Source organism: Chiloscyllium punctatum, chromosome 8 (assembly GCF_047496795.1).
Source record: "Chiloscyllium punctatum isolate Juve2018m chromosome 8, sChiPun1.3, whole genome shotgun sequence".
In the NCBI taxonomy this organism is placed as follows: Eukaryota; Metazoa; Chordata; class Chondrichthyes; order Orectolobiformes; family Hemiscylliidae; genus Chiloscyllium; species Chiloscyllium punctatum.
Window position 1 is genome coordinate 29,798,669 of NC_092746.1, and position 23,425 is coordinate 29,822,093.

The following is a 23,425-nucleotide window of genomic DNA, read 5'->3' on the forward strand; positions in this document are numbered from 1 at the left end:
AAACAGTGCACTCAGTTATCAGGAATCGCCAAAGCCTATTCCAAACTTATAAAAGTGCTTATGTGATTAGTGGCAGATATGTTGGGACTAACATCTATCTGGTTGCAGTGTGTTCAAGTGGAAGAAATGATTATTCATACTGGTTAAAGTAAAATGGGCCAAATAAATCAGAATGGCTCTTACATTCGACTGCAGGATAGAGAGAATTATTATGTGCAAAGCATCCACTCCTCCACTTGAATCATGGTTTTAAGTGCAAACTGCTAACACCTCATTACTTTCAGTCGCAATGAAAACATTGAGGCACAGGCATGAAAATATAATAAATAGTCTGCCTGATATCAGTCATCTATGACTTTCAGGGGAAGGCACGCACATCTTGAGCATATCCTACAATTATGAAAACCACATGAAGAAACCAACTGGTGGGCCAATGTTTTACAAGCTGCAGAAGGGTATGTGTACCTGTGTTTATAAGGAAGTGGAGGAGGTGCTGTTAGGGTTGTTTTGAATCTAACTCACTTTTTTGTTTGACATTAAAATGGTGTGCACCTGTTGTACTGGTGCCTGAATGATGTGAAGTCTCACATTTACAGAGACAGCAAAGGAGAGAATGCTAACCTCCTATCAATCCAACTCCATCAATGGAAAATTATTAGTCTCCAAAACATGGTGCAAAGGCTTTCTTTTTAATTCACTAACAGGATAAGGTGGCATGGTGGCTCAGTGGTTAGCACTGCTGTCTCACAGCGCCAAGGACACGGGTTTGATCTCAGCCTCGGGCAACTGTCTGTGTGGAGTTTGCACATTCTCCCTGTGTCTGCGCGGGTTTCCTCCGGGTGCTCCAGTTTCCTCCCACAATCCAAAGATGTGCAAGTTAGGTGAATTGGCTGGGCTAAATTGTCCATAGTGTTCAGGGATTTGTAGGTTAGGTGCATTAGTCAGGGGAAATGTAGAGTAACAGGTTGGGAAATGGGTCTGGGTGGAATAATCTTTGGAGGGTTGGTGGGGCCTTGTTGAGCCAAATGGCCTGTTTCCACACTGTAAGGATTCTATGATAAGGGCATCACTGGCTGGGCCAGCATTTATTGCTGTTAAGGATTAACCACATTGCTCTGTGTCTGGAGTTGCATGTAGGCCAAACCAGGTAAGGATGGCAGTTTCCTTCCCTAAAGGGCATTAGTGAACCAGATGGCTTTTTCCAACACTTGACAATGGATTCATGATCATTACTAGATTCTTAATTCCAGATTTTTACTGAATTCAAATTCCACTATCTGCCTTGGCGGGATTTGAACCTGAGTCCCCAGAACCTTAGCTGGATCTCTGGATTAACAGTACAACAATAATACCATTAGGCCACTGTCTCCACTGTTATGTGCAAAGCACAAATTGTGATTCAGCCAAAAATATGTTTATTATGTGTAAAGCATTTTTGGCTAAATCATATGAATTTACCAAACTATATTTAATAAATTGTATCTTTAAAACAATATTGTCATTCACATCCATGTACGCATATGTACTGTGTACAATTATCTGACTATCAGTGAAGAAAAACATAGTGCCTTTAACAGTCATTAGATGTAACTGTAGAGTGAGTTGGATTAAATTTGTTAAAAACATTCTCCCTTCTTTGCAAAAGCTCTGTGTCAAATTAAATACATTGTCCTCGACAAGCTTGCCTGAATGACTGTTTTTTATTTGTACACATCATAGAAATTTACAGCACACAGGGAATCTGTTTGATCCATCATTGGCCACATCAACAGACAAGCAGCCATCCAGCCTCATCCAGCTCTTCTGATCCATAGCCTAAAGATTATGGCACTTTGAGTGCAAATCCAAGTACTTTTTAAATTGTTATGAGGGTGGACTGTATATCTACTATTCTTTCAGACAGTGAGTTCCATATCCCTACACGCAATGGCTGAAAGATTTTTCCCTCAAACCACCTTCTTTTTATCCTAAATCTATGTCACCTGATACAGAGCCGTCAACTGAAATAGACAAAAGCTCCTTATAATTTTATCCACTTCAATCAGATTTCCCCTCAGCCTCCCATGTCCAAAGAGCCTATCGAGTAATTTATCATAACTAAAAATCTCTCATCTCCTCTGTACCCTCTGTTGAGGAAGCACCTTTTTCCTTTAGTGTAATGATCAGATCTACATGCAGCACTCTAGTTGTGGCTAACCCAATATTTGGTATAGCTTTCAAAAAAAAGAGAGCATTTATATCACAGTTTTTTTGTGACCACCAGATGTCTCAAACTTCTTTAGCCAGTTATTTACTATTTTAAGTTTAATCTCTGCATGAAATAAAACCGCCAATATGTACACAACAAGCTGCCAAAAACAGCAATATTATAATGACCTGAAATATTTGTGTGAAATATTGGCCAGCGAGAGGACTCCCCTGGTCTTCTTTTGAATAACGCCATTATTTTACACCCACCCAAGCAGGCTGGGGAGGCTCTGTTATATCTTACCTGAGGTGTAGTGCTCCTTCATTAAAATCAGTCCTGACTATTATGATCAAGCACTGGAGCTTGACTTGAACTTGATACTTTGTAATTCTGAGGGGAGAGAGCTTCCAGTTAAGCCACGGTTGACCTAACTGCCAGTTCTTACATTCTACACGTGGTTTCCAGTGTGCTGCCTTAACCACCTGCTTTTTACCACCTTGCCTCTGAGCCAATCTGAGTCTAACTTGCCATATTCTTTGGACCCCACGGGCTTTTACCTTCATGAACAGTCTGCCTCGTGAGACCATAACAAGCGCCTTGCTAAGAATACTACAAGTGTCCCATGCTTCGTTGACCCTCCTTGTTACCAGTTCATAAAGACCATCAGGTTTCCTAGATGTGGCTCCACCATCACAACTTGGCAGGTTGTTCAACCAAGTTGAGGAGACCAATCCTGTCCTCAGTGAACATACACAGACGGGCACATTTCTGCATCAGTCACTGGAGTGGGAAATCATAACCCAGCGCCCTGAGGCCAAATGATACCACAGGTTGGCCCAGAATGGGGATTGAACCAGAGACATTCCAAATCACGTTTGTTCATTTCCACAAAGGATAAAGCAGTTACAAACACAGTTATCCAAGCTATGGAATGCCAAATACAACAGGATAGTACAAATTTTCTTTTTCGAAATTGAGTGCAGAAAATCCAAAATAGAAACAAATATTGGTGTATTTTGTTTTAGAGGCAGGCATAATTTTAAATCGAAAAGCAGGAGGTTTAATGGGGATTGGAGGAAAAACTTTTTTCACCCAGAGGGTGGTTGGGATCTGGAATTCACTGCCTGGGATGGAAACCTCACGACCTTTAAAAGATACTTGGATGAGTACTTGTGTCAAAACTAGTGCACGAAAGTGGTACTAGGGGAGGTAGTAGTTTAGTTTTGGCAGTACAGACTTGATGGGCCAAAGGGCCTCATCTGTATTATATGGTTCTATGATCAACCTTCAAACTAGCAAGGAAGATTTTTTTCCATTGGTATTCCCATACATGCTGGGAGCACATACTGAGGAATCATACATACTCAGCCCAGGTCTTTCACCTTTTTGATGTTCCTAATGTATGTGATTAGTTTTACAGTTGGAAATTTTTACATTTTTCCTGGCCAGTATTGTTAGCTTGAAAAGCAGAATACAGCACATGATGGAAGTCTGAAAAAAAATCCCAAAATGACTGAAGTACTCAGCTGGTCATGGCAATACATGTGACAACAGACCGAATTAACATTTTAGGTCTATAACCTTCCATTAGACTAGGAATAGAGATTAGACATGTAATAGGTTTCATCAAAGGTGGGTAGGGCAAGGAAAAAAGGTGATAGGGTAACTGTCAGGAGAAATTGAATGGCAGAAGAATTAGTCATCCAGGGTTGGGGAGAATAGTGATAAGGTAAGGTGGGCGGCACGGTGGCACAGTGGTTAGCACTGCTGCCTCACAGCGCCAGAGACCCGGGTTCAATTCCCGCCTCAGGCGACTGACTGTGTGGAGTTTGCACATTCTCCCCGTGTCTGCCCCGTGTCTGCGTGGGTTTCCTCCGGGTGCTCCGGTTTCCTCCCACAGTCCAAAGATGTGCAGGGCAGGTGAATTGGCCATGCTAAATTGTCCATAGCATTAGGTAAGGGGTAGATGTAGACATAGATGTAGGGGTATGGGTGGGTTGCGCTTCGGCGGGGCGGTGTGGACTTGTTGGGCCGAAGGGCCTGTTTCCACACTGTAAGTAATCTAAGTAATCTAATCTAATCTAATGTAAGAAAATAAACAATGAATCAAAAGATGTGCCTAATGCAAGTGGGATACTTCCTCCAAACATAAAATTAGAGAAAAATTGAACAATATGAGAAAAAAGAACCAAAATGTGCACCGAGATTATGGTCTGAAATTCTTGAAGTTAGGATTGAGTTCCAAAGGCTACAAAGTGCTCAATCAATAAACGAGGTGCTGTTAGGCCTTGGAGAAATATCAGTGTGAGTGCAAGGGGGAACATAAAATCGATCGGCCACAAGAAGCTCACCATGCTTACTGAGTGAACAGAAGTGTTCTACAAAGGAGTCATCCAATCTGTGTTTATCTCCACAATATAAGGAGATTACATTGAAAGTCATGAACTTGAAGGAACTGAGATGAGTTATGGGGAAAATTGTTCAATAAAAGGACATGTTCAGCCGGATGGATGAGTGTAGTGATTGATGGAAACTGGTTGAGTCTCTATTCAAGAGAGAAATGGAAAGCCCTTGGGCCACCGTCATCAGGGTTGTAGGGAGATTGACTGTTCCTGATAAAGAGGAAACAGAAACACCCAGGAAATTGAAAACATTTAGTGTGTCAGAAGGCATCAAAGGAGTTATGGATGTAGTTTTCTAGGATCTTATGAATACCAATCACTCCGCAGCACGTCCAGAGACTTTTCAATTGCAGAAGTTATTCTAAATTGTCTTAATTGCAAGTCAGGTGCCTGGTATTTAAAATAAAACCTTGTCTACTCTCTACCAAAGGTGTCTTTTAAATGTTTCTCATTGTTCAGTTACTCTCTGCCTTCAACCCTGTCAACCAGGAGCAACAATAGAGCTTCCTCCTCAAAATTGGTTACCAACAGAAAGTCATCAGTATTATCTGCTTGCTGCATGACAACATGCAAACCTGGTCCTCAGTAATGGCTCCATCACTGACTCCATATTTGTGCAAACCTGGGTCAAGCAAACCTCTGTCTCTACACCAAAACTCTTCTCCATCTTCCTTGTCAGAATGTTCCATCCTAGATCCATGAGGCTTCCTGTTTGTGTGAGTTAATCTCTTGGATAAAGGGAAAACTGTTAAACCTGCGTTGTCTCCAGTCCAGCACCAAGACCACTCCAACTTCTGCTGTAGAAAGCAGAAACTGCTTGTGTGTGCGCAGACCTCTGGATATGTAACCTAAGGCCAATATCTTCTCTCAGCCCACTCCAGCAGAAAAAAACATAGTCCACCAACAATTGTGATCTGCAGCAAGCTACTGGAAAATGTGGATCAATTCCTATACCAAGGGAGCAAGTGTAGACATTGTTGATGAAATTCAACATCTCCTACTTATTGTGCCAGTACAGCCTTTGGCTATGTGAGGAATAAAGGGTTTGATGCCAAACATCTCACATCTGGACTGAGCTCATGGTCTGTAGGGTCATCAGTGTTACTGGATTTCTGTAAGCATTGGAGAACGAGATGATCTACAACAGATACCTCAAGACCCTTAGAAAATTGTCACCCTTCAAAATCCTGAAAATTCATTGCCATGTTAGATGCTTTAATATCTCTCAGTCCAATGTTCCCAATATCGAGTCATTGATTATGATCAGGCAGCTATATTGGGCAGGCCACATGCCTGGTACATGACTTCTAAAACCAGCTCTTTACTCCAAGCTTTGTTACAACAAGCAGTTACCAGGAAGGCAGAGGAAATACTTCAAGAATGTCCTGTATGGCGGCATGGTGGCTCAGTGGTTAGCACTGCTGCCTCACAGCACCAGGGCTGTCTGTGTGGAGTTTGCACGTTCAACCTATGTCTGCATGGGCTTCAGTTTTCTCCCACAGACCAAAGATGTGTAGGTTAGGTAGATTAGCCTTGTTAAATTGGTCCTAACGTGCAGGCAAACTGGACTGGCTTTGGTAAATGCAGGGTTATAGAGATAGGGTAGGTGCTGAGTGTTGTGGGATGTTCCTCAGAGGGTTGGTATGCACTTGATGGGCTGAATAGCCTGCTTCCACACTGTAGGGATTCTATGATTCTATATCTAGAAAAAAATGCAATACCCCAAATACTCATGGAAATCTCCAGCATATGATACTGGATCTGAAAAAGATTAGCACTCTCAAAGGTGCCAACAATTCTGAATATCTCTGACAGGCCCAAGTAGAGGTCAAGTGGAATCAGAAGAAAGAGCATGTGAAAGCCAAATGTCACACCTACCCATCTCATCAGTTAGACTCTGGGCCTCCTCCAGTGAGTGTAAGAATCCAGTGTTGGACAGTTTAGATGTTTCTGCACCCACAACACTTGAGTGGAAGAAATCATCCTTGATTTTTAATTGCTACCTAAGTAGAATTATATTCTGCCTATTGATCTTTGATCATAAATTACCTGTGGCAAATTACTTTTTTAACTTACTGGAGTAAACCTTCATCTAATCAAGTATTTTTGAGCTTAAGTGTTATTTGTTCTTTTCCTTAGCTATTCTAAACCTGGTGATATTATGATCGCAGTTCCCTCAGTGATTTCCACCCAAAACATAGTCTACTTGTTCTAGCTCATTCCTCAGAACTAGATTCAGCATCTCTTCACTTCCTGTTGAGTTGGAATAAAGTTCTGATCCACCTCTTTGCCCTTTATATGGTTATTAGTCCAGCCTTTATTCAGGTATTAAAGTCTCCTAATATTTCGACTTTATAGTTCTGGCATCATTTAGAAATTTGCCCAAAAAATATCGCCTTCACAATATTTGTAGGATGATGCTATATTTTCAATCCCAGAATATCTCCTCCATAATTCTAATTAAATTAAATAGCTTTGATCTCTCAGCTATATCATTTGTCTCCAGAGCTGATAAAATTTCTTTGATTAATGCCGGCATACCCACTGTTTTTTTTTCCTTTATGTTTCCTCAATACCCTGTAGCGAACGATATTATGTTCTTAATCCTCTCCTCCTTTAAGCTGTGTATACGTAATTACCAAAATATCATATTCCAATGTGGGACTTGTTCCCGCAGCTCACCAACCTGATTCACCATTCACGGTATGCATACATACCTACTCTCCAACCCCATCTTGTGGGATAAATACAAAGTAGCTTGTCTGCATCCTCCTATTTCTGAATTAGCCTTTAATATTTCTCTGAAAAAGCGCAGCAGGTCAGGCAGCATCCAAGGAGCAGGAGAATCGATGTTTCGGGCATGAGCCCGTCTTCATGCCCAAAACGTCGATTCTCCTGCTCCTTTGATGCTGCCTGACCTGCTGCACTTTTCCAGCAACACATTTTCAGCTCTGATCTCCAGCATTTGCAGTCCTCACTTTCTCCTTTAATATTTCTCTCCCATCCTCTATGCACTTGCATTCTCCTCTTTAATACTCCTTCAGCTCAGCCATCCTTCATCTGATGATATTGTCCTCAGCTCGATTGAGCTTCATTAACACCATTATAGGTTCCACCTGTCCCACAACTCACCCCAATGTTCGAGGAATCTTTCTTTTTATCCATTCATTTTTTAGTGGGATGTGGATGTTGCTGGCCAGTCAGCATTTATTTCCTGTCCCTAGTTGCCCTCGAGAAGGTGGTGGTGAGCTGCCTTCTTTAATTGCTGCAGTCTACCTGTTGTAGGTTGACCCACAATGCCATTAGGGAGAGAATTCCAGGACTTTGACCCAGTGTCAATGAAGGAACGGTGATGTATTTCCATGTCAGGATGGTGAGTGGCTTGGAAGGGAACTTGAAGGTGGTGTTCCCATATATCTGCTGCTCTTGTCCTTCTAGATGGAAATGGTCTTGAGTTTGGAAGATGCTGTCTGAGGATCTTTGGTGAATTTCTGAAGTACTTCTTGTAGATAGCACACACCGCTGCTACTGACTGTCGGTGGTGGAGGGAGTGGATGCTTGTGGATGCAGTGCCAATCAATTGGGCTGGTTATTCTGAATGGTGTCAAGCTTCATGAGTGTTATTGGGGCTGCACCCATCCAGGCAAGTGGGGATTATTCCATCACACTCCTGACTTTTGCCTTGTAGGTGGTGGACAGGCTTTCAGAGGTCAGGAGGTGAGTTACAATGACTGGAGTTAATCTGGATACCTCTGTCCTGCAGATTTCTCTAACCATACATTTACGTTTTATCTTAATATTCTTACACGCACATCATACTGGGGAATAAATCCAGCAATCTCTACCATTCAACTCTTTATAACTTCTACCATAACTCTTGAAACTCTGACTGCAGGGCCATAGTTTTTTTCCACTATACATCATTGGTGACCAAATGGCTCATAATAATGTTCCTCTTTGCTCCTGATAATGTCTTGCACCCTCTGAATGATTGCATTTACTCTTGCTCTGGGAAGACATGACAGCATGAGGGATCCACAGCAGTTGTCAAAATGCCTGTCTCTCCCCAGCTATTTGAAAACCCTATGATCATGGCATTTCAGTTTTGCTGCACCTCCTTTGCAATGAATTGCACTATAGGTTTGTGGTATGCTCTACACCATGCACGCCTCTGCCTCAAAATTGCATCATCCCCCACTGGAATTGAGCACTGAAGACTGGTTTGAGAGTTCCACACCCCTGAAGGCTCCTGTCCTGCCTGCTTCATTCTCCCCTCCATGATGGCCATCTCACTGTGGCTGCAGGGTGACCACCTCCTAGAACATCTGCTGCGCAAAGTTAGAGCCATCTATCTGCTCTGTGGTGGGTGCAGCCACTCCGCAAATTCAAAAAGCCAAGTTCAAGTTTGAATAACTGCAGGCACTTCCTGCAGAAGTCTTTGTCCAAAAGATATGAAACTTTTGGAGTTCCCACAGGGCACCATTGCAGACAATGGGTCTCAGTTGTACAGTTGTCATTTTGTGTTTTTTTAAAGATGAACAATCTATAAGTACCCCTAGCTGATTATTTATATATTTACATTTTCCTCTTGATTTAAAACACACAGCTCTTTCTTCCCCGCTGCATTGAAACTAATTTTCCCCAGGCTCCCATTGCCACTCTCTTTAGTAAACCACTGCTTTCAACACATGTTTCACACTCCATCCCACACAGTGTTACGTATAGCAGACTCTGATATATACTTTACAAAACGTACCAGTTACAACAGGGCATCAGCCAGCCACAATTAACAGCTAGTTAAATATCACTTACAGCTAATTGTTTAAAAATTGCAAGTCAGCAGCAGTTAAGTAAAATTCTAAAGTAGGAAAGGCAAGGTAAATTTCAGTACGATGAAAACATAGTCTACATTCTATTGGTTCATGATTTACCACTCTTAGCAAATTCCCATTAATGGTCTGCAGATATCCCAGTCCTGTTACAATCAGTTAGGATATTTACAAATGAATGAGATTATTCATCTATCGTGATTCATCCATAGTGAATCATCCGGTGGTGATTTATTTACTTGGGGAGATTGAATAAAAGGAGAAAGTGAGGACTGCAGATGCTGGAGATCAGAGCTGAAAATGTGTGGCTGGAAAAGCACAGCAGGTCAGGCAATATCCAAGGAGCAGGAGAATCGATGTTTCGGGCATGAGCCCTTCTTCAGGAAGAAGGGCTCATGCCCGAAACGTCGATTCTCCTAATCCTTGGATGTTGCCTGATCTGCTGCACTTTTCCAGCCACACATTTTCAGCTCTGATAAATTCCTGAAGAAGGGCTCATGCCCGAAACGTCAATTCTCCTGCTCCTTGGATGAGATTGAATAAAAGCAAACTATTATAGATAATAGTAGTATTCAGCAGGACAGGAAGAATTTTACAGGGGGAGCAGGGGGACACTGATGATGGTAGCAGACTGCGACCTCACCCCCTAACTCCCGGAAGAAAGGTTGGCTAGCCAACAAACTGAGCCAGTCTCTAAACCTTAATGTGCTGATGGTGGACTAACTTAGCTGGCAGCTCCAACAGTGGCCATGATGTGGAGGTGCTTGTGTTGGACTGGGTTGGACAAAGTCAGAAATCACATGACACCAGGTTATAGTCCAGCAGGTTTACTTGAAATGACAAGCCTTAACAGCATAGCCCCTTTGTCAGGTGAAGTGAGAAGGATGCACACAGAACACAGAATGTATGGGCAGAGAGATTAAAAGATCATATAAATGGTGTGAGTGGAGTATCGAAAAATAAGTCTCTGCAGATGACCAAGAGTGTTAGATGTGTGAGTAAAGTGTCAATAGCTGAATAACAACCAAAGGGATGACCTACAATCCGACTAAATGAGGCAGAGAGATAATTACAAAAAATTAAAAATAAGGTGATGCTGGAGACAAACCAAATGACTGGAATAATATGGAACAAAAACAGAAGCTGCTGGAAAAGCCCGGCAGATCCGGCAGCCTCTGCGAAGGAAATCCAGAGGAAGGGTCACCGAAATATTAACTCCGATTTTTCTTTCCAGATGCCACCAGATCTGCTGAGCACCCCCAGAAACCCCTGCCCTTGCTCCTGATTTACAGCATCCACAGTTCTTTCCGTTTTTATTTGACTGGAATAACATGATAGGTATAAAGGTTGCACGCTGAGGGTCTAACTAAAGTAATAAGTAATCCAAAACTGTACAAACTAATTAAGGTAGAGAGATCATAACAATTTATCAAGGTGATGGTGTCAAAGCAGGACAGTGAGGAAGATTTGTCCAGAGTGTGGTGCTGCAGGTCAGGCAGCATCTGAGGAGCAGGAGGATCAAAGTTTCGGGAAAAATCCCTTAATCAGGAATGCAATAAAGGCTTATGCCTGAAGCGTCAATTCTCCTGCTCCTTGGATGCTGTCTGACCTGCTGTGCTTTCCCAGCACCGCACTCTCGACTCTGATCTCTAGCATCTGCAGTCCTCACTTTCTCCTAGTAAGGAAGATTTTACAGATACAGAACAATGTGGTCAGGTTACATGTAGTGTGACATGAACCCAAGATCATGGTTGAGACCATCTTCATGGGTATGGAACTTGGCTATCAGTTTCTGCCCGGCGACTCTGCATTGTTGTGCATCTCGAAGGCCACCTGCAGATCAGAAGCTGAATGTCCATAACTGCTGAAGTGTTCCCTGACTGAGAGGGAACATTGCTGTCTGGCAATTGTTGCACAGTGTCCATTCATCTGTTGTTGGAGCATCTGCATGGTCTCGCCAATATACCATGCTGTGTGGCATCCTTGCTTGCAGAATATGAGATAGACAATATTGGCCAAGTCACATGAGGATCTGCCATGTACGTGGTGGGTAGTGTTCCCACGTGTGATAGTAGCATCCATGTGGATAATCTGACATGTTTTGCAGAGGTTGCCATGGCAGGGTTGTGTAGTGTTGTGCTCAATATTGTCCTGAAGGCTGGGTAGTTTGCTGTGAACGATGGTCTGTTTAAGGTTTGGCGGTTGTTTGAAGGTGAGTAGTGGAGGTGTAGGGATGGTCTTGGCGAGATGCTCATCCAACAGCGGCAGCAGTGCCATGAGATTGGTAGTGGACTTGGCTGGGACAGCAGCAGTCCCTGAATAAAGGTTCCCAATGGATCCCAGATCCAGGGATGTAAGGGGTGTAAGGTGGAAAGGGTTCCAGCAACTTAGGAAGCGGGAGCAAGAGGTGCAGGAGGAAAGTCCAGGCAGGAAGGACAGGGTCTTACTATCTTATGAAGGGTGTTTCCTCTATGTGTAAAGGGCACCCTTTGAAGTTTGAACCCCTTTTTCTCCCCACCCTTTTTAAAGCTTTAAGAAGAAAACAGAATACCCACCATTGCTTGCCTACCCATTGCCAATCAGCTTATCGTGAAGGAAGAGTAACAAGTTGAATTGACCTAATTCTTAATTTAATATTATCCATGCACCACCAATTTGATTACTGATGTAAGCTTCGGAGTGGGTGGGATTGTGGTGGCTTGGGAAACCATCCATTTTATGGGTCTCCCCTTCTCACCAAATACAGCTGTAGGGGCTTGCAATATCCAGCCCAGAGTTGACATTTCAAGTCAAAGTTCATTCAGCAGAAGCTCAAAACATTGTACGTTTTACACTCAAAGGGGAAAGAAGAACAGAAAGATTGTGATAAGGTGGCAGGTGGGAGAGATTAAATTACAAAAAAAAATGATGAGGTGGTAGCATAAAGGGATGATAATGGGACAAGAATGAAAAGATGGACATAGAGGTGGCGCAATTGAAAGTAGCAGAACCATTACCATTGGCTGCTGGCCCAAAAAAATGGGAGCAGTGGCTATGATTTGAAACCATTCAAATCAATGCAATGGCTGGAAGGCTGCATAATTCCTGAATGGAAGTTAAGATTCTGTTTCTCAAATTTCCATTGAGCTTCATCAGAATATTGCAGGAGGTCAAGGACAGAGAGGTTAAAGTGGGATTGAGAATTAAAACTACAGACAACTTGAAAACTTGAGACCGTGCTTGCAGGTTGAACAGAAGAATAAAACTCTCAGCTGGATTAGGAGCTGTAGCTCCCACTGATGGGGTCAATGAGTTGAGAAGTATTACATTTCTTAAGGAGCTGCCGCTACGCATTGAAGGGTAGCACACTTTGCAGCTCAGAGGAGGGAAACTGCTTGAATTTATTTAGTACAGCATTGTTTGTCTAATTTTTTTTTCATTACCTGATCCAGTTGTGGAGTTATTGCCACAAAGGTTGCATGAAATTAAAGTTATATTGTTTGGCATTGAAATTCCCTCTCCACAATCCAAACTACTGTGAAGACTACTGTGAAATAATGTAAAGAATTGTCACTCAGAGTCAACAGCATGTTCAAAACCCCAAAGACCTGAGTGCAGATGAGGAAAAAGCTTGGATCTAGCACGGGCTTATAGGGATAACCAGATAAGTAAAGACTACAGCCAGGCAGGACATGATCATATTGAATGATGGAGCAGCCTCAAGCGACATATTGGCCTTTCTTTCTTATGTTCTTGGCATCAGAAGTTTGCTGTACGTGGTGTAGTAATTGTAATGAGGTCAGCCAGGTGGACATCATGGTATCTGAGTTCCCTGATTGAGACTTTTAATCTGGTCCAATCAGGGAGCACTGACTGACAGAGAAACAGACTAGTGTCAGACATTTTGACACTCTGAGAGCTGGCTCTGAGGGAGTTGGACCAGTGTCAAGGACTTTCCATATGTAAATAAAGGATAACTTGGTGACAGGATACCGGTCTCTTTGGAGCAATTTCACATGGGAAATGAGAAAACAATATATGTTACAAATAACTCCCTTTCAAACTGGTACATTTTGACAAAGACTTCAACAATTGCTCTTTCGTAGCTTCAGATGGTCACTGGAGCAGATTATATTAGATACTACAGTGTACTCACTTGCTGAGAGATAAACCTACAAATCATCAGTTTACATGGTTTCAGTGGAGTGTCCAACAGTTTGGATCCTGGGATGTGATTATTAATCAGAAGGTAACAATTTTTAAGCAACCTAATCAGCTTAAAGTGCCTAATCACGCTGAGCAAATCACTTTTGTAATCAAGAAAAAATATAGATTACTAGCAGCATTAGTTTCAAATTCAGATGAAGTTCAAATACTCACTTGGAAATGCAAGTTTTCCTGGGATAAATAACTTGTAAACTGTATAAGTGTGGATGAATCAAATAGAACCATCTGAACCAATCAAATTAGCAAGGAAGAACATTATATCCTGCAAAGCTGATGAATAGGGGTAGGTTGTGCTATAACTTTCATGATTTTCAGATGGTTACAAGTATTACTCCTGCTGGTTAGTGTTGGGGTTTTAGAACTACATAATCATCAGATTTCCCAATGGCATAATATACGGATATGAAGAGGTACAGAAGTTGTTGCTCTTTTTGAGATTCCATCTAGTGGAGTTTTTTTAGCCAACTTGTTTTATTTTCCTTTTAAAGAATTTGAAAGATGAAGTGATTAAATAGCACGCACATACTGCTCAGACTCAATGCTCAGAAAAACAATAGTTTGACTTCTAAAGATTTGTATTACCTTTCATCTTTGATTTCATGCTTTCAAAATGAATGTTGAATAATTCAATGTTCAAAGTATATTTTTAAATGGGATCTTGTCTTTTATTAGCTTTCCAGCTCGGAAACAGATTAAAGAAGATACTTAACAAAAACAAGGCTTGCTGGGAAAAGCTCAGCAAGTCTGGCAGCACCTGTAGAGAGAAATCAGAGTTAACGCTTCAGGTCCGATTACCTTTCCTCAGAATAAGACCCAAAACGTTAATTCTGAATTCTCTCCACAGATACTGCCAGAACTGCAGAATTTTTCCAGCAATTTCTGTTAATGTTTCAGATTTCCAGCATCTGCAGTTCTTTCAGTTTGTATTAAAGAAGATTTTTAACTTAATGCATGTGATGCAGCAGAATGGGTACCTCTTGCAGTGCAAGCGCATGCAGGGAACCACTGATATTTTCTCAGTTCCCTCATTTAAATTAATTATTCAGTCAGAGCTGATTCAGCCACTTACAGCGAACATGGAAGCCATGTGCAGTCGTCAACTGTTTGAAGGAACAGTTAATGACACTGTAGCCATGACATCTAACGATATGGCGCCAGCTCTCATGACTTTTACAGATATTATTGCATTTACTTTGCGGTGGTTAGCCATGGAAATGTAACCCTTTGACTGATGTGGTTTTGCGCCAGTAGTTGTGTCACATATTCTCAGAATCAGACCACCAGCAGGCAAAGAGGAGCGACTAAGGTGAGAAGAGGAGAAACTGAAAATTGTGAAAATAAAAATGTAAAGTGTTGGAGAAACTCAGCAGCATTGGCAGCAACTGAGGAAAGAGAAACAGATTTAATGTTTTGAGTTCGATATGACTCCCCTTTGGGCAGTGGGAGTTTTGATTCCACTGTGCCTAGCAGTAACTTAGTTATACTGATAGTGATTACCAATACCAGTAGAAATTGGATTGTCGTCATAACCAACTGCAATATAATTACTTACTGTCTACTTGTAACTGATAGTGATATGTGGAGTATTCCAGGATGTTGCCATATCGTCATCTATCGGCATTGACACCATGATCTGGTAGGTTGTTGAAAGCTTCCCATATCTACTCCACATTCAGCAGCAATCTGTCAGTTGATGCTAAAATTCATGATAAAAACTGCAGCTGGTATAAGATTCTGACGGGGTCTTGACAGACTGGATGGGGAAAGAATATGTGGGAAGGCCTTGAATCTTTTTAAGGCAGAGGTAGGTTGATTCTCGATAAACAAGGGATGAAAGGTTATCAGTGTGGATGGAGATTTGAAGTAATCCAATTACCATGATGTTATTGAACAATGGCGTATGCACGGGGTGGTGATCGCCTCTTGCTGCTCATAATTTGTATGTTCATATGGTCCAAACTGAGGAAGTGTATGCGTGCAACAACCTGACTCAGAGCACCAAAATGCAAGTCCACCCAGCCTGCATCTTCAGTACACTCCACCATGTCAATTAGGAGATAGCTGGTTTGGTCAGAGCGAGGCCAAGAGTTGGGTTTTATGGGTTTTATGAGGGGCTGGGTATACAGGTTTGGGTCAATAATTACATTGGGCCAGGGCTGATTGTTGGGAGTGTGAGAAGGATATATTTGAGATGGTGTATTGAATTATGCCATTAATTACTTAGTTACACCAGAGTTTAAACTGTTTAACAATCTGAGTATCCAGGTGGATAGCATCTCTTTGGCCAAAGTCTCCAGCATTGAAATCAATGCAAGAGACATAGGCAAAGGTGCTAGGCAGCCTTGAAAAATCAAGGATTTTCAGGAAATGTACTTATTCCTGTACATTTCTAACTTTTCCCAGTTCTGATGAAAACTCATTACTTCTGTTCCTTTTTCTACAGAGATTATTCATTCATATTTCTGAATCCTAGTATCTATATTATATTGTTTTTGTATTAATTAACTCTCCCCAGTTCCAGCATAATCTTTAGGTGTCAGGTCATTTTCACTGTTGTCATCAAGCGTACATCTATTCTCATTTTTGCAATTCTTCTATCGCAGTCCCCAACCCACCCACCCACAAATTTCTAATGCAAGGCACTGCTAGAGGGTGCCCAGCAGTTTGTGCAGATATCACAATGGCATAAGTCATGAAAAATGTAGGTACTGTGTACTGTGCCTATTAGGCAGCATCCAAGTAGCTTCGAAATCGACGTTTCGGGCAAAAGCCCTCCGATTTCGAAGCTACTTGGATGCTGTCTGAACTGCTGTGGTCTTCCAGCACCACTCATCCAGAATCTGGTTTCCAGCATCAGCAGTCATTATTTTTACCTCACTGTGCCTATTAGGTAACCAACAGTAGCACTGAGGTGAAAGTTGCCTCTTCCAATCCAGTAATAAAGCTGAGGGAGAAATGGACAATGTAGATGATTATTGGTCCAGATTTATGCCATATCACACCAGAATAATGCTTGTGATCTTTGTTTTATGAGCTGAAAATAAATATGAAGTATTTAGGTCCAAAAACATAAGAGGTGTGTCTGAGCACCAAGAACTGTTTCAAAACTATTATTATCCCTTTGCGCTATTTGGGAAGATTTTGGTTGTTACTTTTCTCAGAACAGCCAAATATTTCCTACGGTCTAAACCTAAATGTTATCCTAACTTATAGTTCATGAATGGGTCATTGCATTATTTAGACAGTTGATGTCATGCCTTTGCCCCAGTAGATATCAATCTGTTTTGTGCAGCTTCACATGAATGTTTTCTCATTGCTCATCCAAAGTACATTTACTTCAATTGTTACTTCAGTTGTTTTAGCGTTCATATTTTCCTGGAATTATTAAAGGGGTTTGTGTAACTATAGAAACATTTATCAAATATTGAATGATTTTCTACAGTGACCTTCTTTCACTCCAATACTCCCACCCAATTCCAATCTCCATTGAATTATGCTAAAATTTATCTGACCTCAGCTGAACTTGCTGATGTATCAAAATTCAGGTAACTTGAATTATTCTTGGTTTCAAATTCACGATTTAGGATTAACAACAACTTATGTTTACAAAGTGCCTGAACATAATGAAACATCCCAAGGTGCTTCACAGGACCATTATAAAATAAATTATGACAACAAATCTCACAGGGAGATGTTTTTGCTGCTGATGTACATCAGCCTTGGGTGGAACTTCCTGAATGACACAATCTTCATTTTGGTAGGTGAGGTTTAATAATGTTGGATGGTGGACAGTTGTAACATAGAGTTGAGTCCATTGTTTGCAGATGCATCATGTAGGTGTTCCACAGGCACTGTCAAGTGCCATGGTGATTTATTTAAAAGGTCCTCTTGGCTGTCGAGTTCTGCTTAATACTAAGCCGTCGAGCTTTCATCCTGCTTAGACCATCACCTCCTTCTCACCCACTGCCAAATCTTCTTCCATATCAACCTATGGCCCAAACCAACATAATATAAATTCATGCCAACCCATGATACTGCCCATTTCTGAGCTTCTTGTAGCCCACATGCAAGCTCCTGCCAACTCATCTGCCATTCTTGGCCTTTGCACCCTTTAGCCAGATCACCCAGTATATACCACACAAAGACCTCAGCTGTCTTGAAACAAACTAACTTAATAGTCTAAATACATATTACTGTTTTAATAAAAAGCACTCCCATTCATGAAAGCACATTCAAACCTTTTATGTTCTCAATCATGTAATTTCATTAAAAAAGGAATTTCTATTCCTATTTCTACCATACCCCATCAAATACCCTTAAGCATTTAATAACCTCTTTGAGCTGTCAATGAAAGCATTCATGATAACATTGGTATAAGTCATTGAGCAAAATTCAATGAACAGCAAATGTAATTGCATTTTTTTCAACTCTGCCTAACACAGCTTGTATTTTTTTAATTTAATTGTTTAAGAACTAGTGATTTAAATAATGTCAAATCATAGTTTTACAGATATCATCTGCCATTCATTACATCTATTCTAAAAACGATGACAATTCCCACACTGTGGGTTAAAGGCCTTGCTACAACAGAAAATGGTGTCTGTGTGAACTCAGTAATGAGTCCCGCCACCAGTTTTTAAAGGTCTATGGAGACTGTGAAACTCTGGGCTTAGGTCAGATGACCTGGATGGCACAGTGACTGAGTGATTATCACTGCTGCTTCACTGGTATTGATGTGTTGGGCTGAATGGCCTGCTTCCATACTGTAGAGATTCTATGACCTCAAGCTTGTGCAAAGAGGGAACTTTTAGGGACTTAGTTAAATGAGCAAAGTGAGGTAGAGAGAGACAGAAAAGTGTAGAGGGAGGGTATTTTAGAGCAGCTGGGCCAGCAATGGTGGAGCAACTAAAATTAATAATTGAGGATGTACTAAAGGCCAGAATGAAAGAGTGCAGAATTCTTTGAGATTTATGGGGCTGGAGATAATTAGCTAACTCAAATGGAAAATGATGAAATTCACTGTAAATGTATCTATTGCCACGTTGATATGCAGCATAAAACTATACATAAATTAAACCTGTTTTATGCTACAATATCAAATCCTCTGTTTCTCTGAGATAATATTTTTAAAAAAAATATGTCCTTTTGGGACAGAATAATATGAGTTTTACTCTGCACCCAGTTCATTCTTTGATGAGGGAATGCTTGATGTGAATGTTCAGTCAGAAAAGTATTCTTGCCTTTAACCATGACATGTATCATCTTGTTGAGCTTGCACTTTATGAAAAAAATGCAGTGAATGGAGTTAAGAAATTATAACTGCTGCGTTGAGGTTTCTAATTTCCTCACAAAAATATTGTATATCGAGGTTAAGAGAACAAATCCATGCTTTCAGCAATGAAACATATTGCTCAGAAGTGTGACTAAAGACTCCGATCCTAAATCTGTAACCTGAGTTTCTTCTAAATGCAGCTTCCCACTGAGATTATGGAATCAGAGTTACAAATTTAAACATGCTAGTTATCAGTTATACGGAATTGGTAACAGGTCATTGTAGATGTTGTTCTGTACACTGGATTTATGTTGCTGAACTTAAACCATTTTGCATAGTCTCTCTGAAGACAAAACCCACATATACCAGGGCCTGGCAGACTGCCAGAGTGTGAGGGCTAAAGCCTCTGCATGGTCCTTGCAAGTCCAGTCATAACAAGGGGCCAGTGACTAGAGGTTCACCTTAACAGGTAAAGTTGCCATGGTCCCAGAGGGCCATAGTGCTGCTCTCTCATAGATGAGAGATGACTGGTGGTGAGTTTAACTTGAGGCGAGGGGTAAGAAAGTGGCACCTTCATGGGAATCTCAGATGGTGCAGGAATTCAAACCACACTGTTGTCGTCACTCTGCATTGCAAACAGCCACAGAACTTCTAGCTCTACCATATCTGAAGGCTCCAGGCATAAGACTGGAGTTGAATATTCCAAGAAAAATGAGAATTATCGACTGCCAGATTAATACAATTGTGTCCCAAAGGGCTGAAGGTCTAAAGAAGGGAAGTAGGCTGGAACTTCAAAGATAAGGCATGGAATTTGTCTCAGAAAACAAAATTACAAATCAGGATTTCCTTCTTTAGTCACTGACAAGAAGAAACTTGGTAAGGTCTCTTAGGCCCCTCCTGAACGCCACATTCCTGTCAAGGCAGTTAAGTACAGGAAAGATTAAGCAGGTGCCAGAGTTACATTTGTATGAATATAAGTGCCTTCCAGCCCTGTGTTAACTGGTACCCTCCCTGTGACCCTGTGAGCCCAGGCAGGGCCATTGTTAGAGGAGATTGTTATATGTGGTATTGGCATGATGATTGGAGCTGTACATGTCAGGTCATTCAGTACATACTAATTACCAAATAAGTGTTATGCTGACAGTGAGCTTGAGCTGACTGACAGTAGGTTCTGTCCATTAGGAGATGATGTTTTTAAAAGAACAGCAGAGATTTTAAAGGTGATTTATGTCTTTAAAAGGGCACTGTAATGAACTGAGCTAAGTAAAAGATCAGTGCAATCTTTCTTATACAAGTAAAGATTGTACAATTATGTGACAGATGCAGTACTAGTAAAAGTCTTCATTAGTTTTTTATAAGTTACTTAATTTGCAGTATATTTTAAGATCCAGGCTCTGTATGAGCATTGACTAGTCCAATAGACCTGCTTTAAGATGTAGGCTTTCAAACAGAAAATTATTAGATTCAACATATTGCCATGCTAATAGGCAGCATATCCAAGGCAGACAGCCGTATGTCATGTTCATTGAAGTAAGATGTTCTTAAAAATATGTATCCATCACAAAATGTTAATCCCTTAGGCAGAAAATAAAATTGTCTGTTCAGATCCTGAAAGTGGACCTTAATTACAGGATGATTAAAATAACTTAAAAGGCATTTTTATGGCAGCAAACACAGCTAATTGCATCCTGAGATTTACTGTTAAAATGTTGGATAAAGTACTATCACCAAAAAAAGCCTGAAGTATTTATATATGAATAGTATGCACAATAATGTTTCAGTTAATGTCCTTTTACATGAATTTGGAAGATTTTCTTTAGGCAGCCAATGTACTCTTAATTTAAAATTTGCCACAGTTTTTTTACTATAAATTTCTGAAACACTTGAGTTTAAGGGAACAAAAGAGCAGAAGCAGGCCATTCAGCCTTCAGTTCCTGCTACATTTTACAGATAAATGTTATTATTGTAAAATGCATTCAAATTTTCCAAATATGTGAGTACACATATACTAATCAAACTGTTAGTCTGACTCATTGGTCAGTTCAGTAAGACTGGCTGTTATCATTTATGTATCATCACAGGTATGTGAAATATAATTATTGAAAATTTCTTGTGCAGTCAGCATTTATCTTAACTGAACCTGAATAATTTTGCACAGTTTGCCTCAGTTTGAAATGGAACACATTGATCAGGCATCTCTGTATTTGACTTATTATTTCAAAGAGTGGAAACAGGCCCTTCGGCCCAACACATCCACACCGACCCTCTGAAGAGTAACTCTCCCAGACCCATTCTTCTACCGTACTATATTTACCCCTGACCAATGCACTTACCCTACACATCCCTGAACACTGTTGGCAATTTAGCATGGCCAACTCAGTAGACAATAGATGCAGGAGTAGGCCATTCTGCCCTTCGAGCCTGCATCACCATTCATTATAATCATGGCTGATCATCCTCAATCAGTATCCTGTTCCTGCCCGATTGCCATAACCCTTGATTCCACTATCCTTGAGAGCTCTATCCAACTCTTTCTTAAACAAATCCAGAGACTGGGCCTCCACTGCCTTCTGGGGCAGAGCATTCCACACATCCACCACTCTCTGGGTAAAGAAGTTTCTCCTCATCTCTGTCCTAAATGGCCTACCCCTTATTTTTAAGCTGTGTCCTCTGTTCGGGACTCACCCATCAGTGGAAATATGTTTCCTACCTCTAGAGTGTCCAATCCTTTAATAATCTTATATGTCTCAATCAGATCCCCTCTCAGTCTTCTAAACTCAAGGGTATACAAGCCCAGTTGCTCCAATCTTTCAAAATAAGATAGTTCACTTAATCTGCACATCTTTGGATCATGGGAAGAAACCAGAGCACCCGGAGGAAACCCACGCAGACACAGGGAGAATGTGTAAACTCCACACAGACAGTCACCTGAGGCTGGAATCAAACCTGGGTCTCTGGCGCAGTGATGCAGCAGCGCTAACCACTGAGCCACTGTGCTGCCCTTGGTATTATCATAAAGAAAAATATATTGTCATATCTTTAGTATGGTTCCATCATATTTGTGCAAAACAACTGAATTTTCTTTGATTTTGCCAACTTAAACTTAAGTAAAGATTCTAATATTAAAGCTTGACCATTTGTAGATCTCAGTGCCCAATTCTGCTGGCATTGGAGTTGTCTTTGTGGGTCTACAACATAAAATGTGGTCAGTTTTGGTTAAAATCTCACTTAGATTCCCAAATTTAAAATATGATTTTTTTTCTGTATATCTGCAGTCAATATTAAAAGAAATTTTCTAGTCAAGCTTTTTGATTCATCTCCAATAGTCTTCGGTTTGACAAATCAGTCTCAGAAGAGCATGTTTGCACCCAATTTAGTCACATAAAAATTGTGTCTAGACACAAGCTCATCACGTCATGTTTTGGTCTGAGTCAAGTTGTAGCTTGATCGGGTGCTTTTAAACACATGATGTATTGGTAAAATGCTATAGTAGAATAAGTGAATCAAACAGAGGATCTGGAGTTCTGAAGAGTGAAAGGTGACTAGATTGAGGTATGCTGTTTCGCCGCTTCCAGGACTATTGCAATCTCTCTCTTTCTGTAATGCTGTTTCAGTTTCTGTCTGTGTCTCCTAAAAGCTATAATGTTGTTAAAGTCATAAAATCTCTTGCTTGAATATTTTCCTTTTTTTCTGGGTCTTCTAGATTTGTTCTTCTCATGGTGGAGGTCAGATCCCTTTGGTATTTCCCAAATGACTTCTCCTGTTACCTTGTGGTTATTTGCGACCTCTATCAGTCTGTGGTACAGAGTAAGGGTTATTTAAGATAGTCACTGCCACCAGTCCTCCTTTGTCTTTGCTTTGCCTTGGCTTACCTGGTAACTAGACATAAAGAATACATTGCTGTAGAGTATCTACGGAAGAAATACTGCTCATAGATAACAAGGAGGTTATTGCATGATGGCAATAAGTACGACTGCATTTGGTCAGGATAATTGCTAGGAATTTTAGGAACTGGTAGAGATGTGTCTGCTCCCTTGGAAATCTGGAATAGCACTCTTTGTCTCCACTCACAGGCTGTTTGTGAAATCAATGGAATCTGTGCAGTCAATTTAACATAAACATTAACTCCTCCAGACTTAGCACATTCTACAATATCAAAGATAATTCCCAGATTCTTTACTGCAAACTATCTTCTTGGACCTCTTTTCCAAATCTCCTCCACTGTCACCTCCAATAAGTGATTTCTTTTCATCAATTTAGTGCTTGCCTACTGATAGCCAGCTCAGTAAAGCTCCCTCCCTGACCTCCCCCCACCTTAACCTTACACTTCCATTTCTGCCAAATTTACACCTACCTCCACTGATACACTCTCTGACCTCACGTTGTCCATGAGACCCACTTCCTGCTGTCTCTGTCCAATTGTCCATTACACTATTGACACATGAGTCCCCAGCCTGGCTCTCATGTCATTGTTAATGATTCTCTCTCTTCAGATTCTGTTCCTCTTTTCTTTTTCTTTCTGCCATTA

General features: G+C 40.9%; 1 protein-coding gene across 3 annotated transcripts in view; it reads left to right on the forward strand.

Moving 5' to 3' along the window:
- rapgef5a (Rap guanine nucleotide exchange factor (GEF) 5a) overlaps positions 1-23,425 on the forward strand; it is a 180,102-nt gene that overhangs the window by 64,843 nt on the left and 91,834 nt on the right. The window contains exon 1 of one of the 3 annotated variants that reach the window (XM_072575319.1): positions 22,426-22,449. The exons of the other annotated variants lie outside the window; for them this stretch is intronic. The gene's annotated coding sequence lies outside the window, so the exon portion shown is untranslated. Of the gene's footprint in view, positions 1-22,425; positions 22,450-23,425 lie in introns of those variants that run through there. 3 annotated transcript variants of the gene reach the window in all.